Below are 2,426 nucleotides of genomic sequence, written 5' to 3'. Positions count from 1 at the left end.
AGACGGGTTGTAATATGCGTCGTTTAATAACTCCCTCTCCGCCATACCCTCTTATTCTGACGAGCGCGGTTGAAGTAATGAGAAAATCACGCAAGAAGACTCAAAATTTATTTATTTTCCTTTAATTTCATAAAAATGGAATTCAAACTGGTTTAAGAAAAGAAGATACAAAATCAGTCAAAATCTAAAATGTTTTGTAATAACATGCAGTTAAAAACTAAATACTACAACACATTAGCAATAAAATGTGGTTAAAACTAAATACTACAAAACATTTGTAATAAAATGTGGTTAAAACTAATTTAAAAACATTTGTAATAAAATGCAGTTAAAAACTAAATACTCCAAAACATTTGTAATAAAATGTGGTTAAAACTAAATACTACAAAACATTTGTAATAAAATGCGGTTAAAAACTACATTAACGATAAGAACTAATACTAAAAAATAATAATAAAAAAAAAAAAAAACGTGAAGACTTAATCATCATGCTGGGTGTAGCAATCTGAAACACGACGGAGCTGTTTTAGCTTATTGGTAGTCATGTCTTCATACATTTCAGTAATTGCTCCCTGGAACCTGAATGAGGATTTCAGTTCACATAAAACTGTCTCTGCGATTATTTTGACGACCGGGTCCTCCGCTTTTATGTTTCGCTGCTTCAACAGATTCTGAACGGCTGGAATGAAGCGCGGGTTCAGAAGTCGCTGCGTTATTCCATAAAAGTGAAGCTGGTAAAAATCTTCTGGCATTTCAAGACATTGATGTTGTTTTTGGCTCGGATGGTCAGTTATACATCCGTGACAGGTTTCTTTGAGGTGTTTCACGCAGGTGATGTTAAATAAGTGAAGAAGCGCCGTCTTGACGGTGTTGATGAGCGCGGTTGACAGCCATCCGTCAACTTCATCCTGGCATGAAGCTGGAGAAGGCGGCGGGGTCGGCGGGCATCCGGACCGGTCGCCGGCTTGCTCTGCAGCGTCTGCGGGCTGAATCGGTGAAGTTGGACATCCGGAGTAGTCAGCGGCCTGCTCTGTTGCCGACGGCTGCGGTGTAGAGTGGAGAGGCTCAGTCTCTGAAGCGTTATCATGCAGCTGAGGAGATCCGAAGTAGCCACTAACCAGAGCTGCAAGCTCCTCCGATGCGCTCGGTTGGGAGGTAGAGTAAAATGGCGCACTCTCTGTACCATAATCCGGAATGGTAGGCATTAAAAAATTGGTTGGAGACATCGCCGAAGAAGAAGACGTCGAAGAGGAGTACAGGATCGGAGATGGCGGATGATATGGTTCAGCGTTGTAACCTGGTGGAGATGCGGGAGAAAACAGGCTCTCTGTAGATTGGTTGGATTCGTCCCAGCACGGACCCCACATTGCCGGTCTGCGTGAACCGATCATTCTCTCGCAGGTCAAAAGGGGAGAGAAAAATAAGCAGTGAGTCCGGAAACCATCCTGATATATATACGCTAAGGGGCGTGTCCTCAATAACTACGCCCCCAGCGCGGGGCGGGGTTATCCTCAGAAGAGGACGCGCTCAAGTGAGAAGACAGGAAGCTCCAGTTTCCTTTTCACCGACAGCATCTCGCACCAAGAACGTGAGTCTTGAAAGAGCTTTGAGATGTAACCTCCAATTTCCGTCATTGTCTGAGTCCAGAAATCATACGGTAGAACCAGCATTGTCCTGAATATGCCGACGTCTAGATTTATAGCTTCCAGCACGAACAGATCTGGCTGCGCAGGTTTGTCATTCTTTCGCCTGGTTGCACGTAGAGTCCAGCGCCCGGTTGTAGTGCTTCTCGATTCCCATTTTGCGCTAAACAGAATAGTCCCCTTGGCTATTTCATCATCTGTAGGGAAACGCCGCCTTCTGTCAGGTTTTGCTATTTCGTCATCAACTGGAACCACTCTGGCGCGCTTTGCAGGACGTGATCTGAACAGGTGATCGTGCTCTTTTTCTTCTTCGTTTTGATGCTCCATATCTGCCTCGTCGTCAGGGTCGTTGAAGTAAGGGATCACGAGCCTTAACACAGCCCAATCGTTAACAGTAAGGCTGCATGTAGCGGTTAGCGGAGCTAGTTCTTCCTCTTTGTCCAGCTGGTACAGGTAGACTTCTCCCACTTCATACTGAAAAACGTATCCGAAAGATCCCCATAATCCGTGCGGCTCCAAAGACCACTCCCGTTTCAGTTTTGCGAATAACGCCGGTCTCTGCACTCGACACACGTAAAATGTAGATTTCTTAGGTGCATCCTCCAGACGTGGTGAGTACTCAGAGATTGAGACAGGGGTCTCACACAGAATAGAAGACCCGCTCATCGTGATCCCCCTCGGCGCTGGGGTGGCGGAACCCGATGCCTCGGCAGTCGCGGAGGATTCATCATGGCGGGCAGCATCTGCATCGAGCGATTCAGGATAGACGGATATCGGGATCTC

Source organism: Poecilia latipinna, unplaced genomic scaffold (genome assembly GCF_001443285.1).
Source record: "Poecilia latipinna isolate Pla-1442-1.1 unplaced genomic scaffold, P_latipinna-1.0 Scaffold4610, whole genome shotgun sequence".
In the NCBI taxonomy this organism is placed as follows: domain Eukaryota; kingdom Metazoa; phylum Chordata; class Actinopteri; order Cyprinodontiformes; family Poeciliidae; genus Poecilia; species Poecilia latipinna.
The sequence above is the reverse complement of the archived record's forward strand: the minus strand, read 5'-3'. Positions refer to the sequence as shown.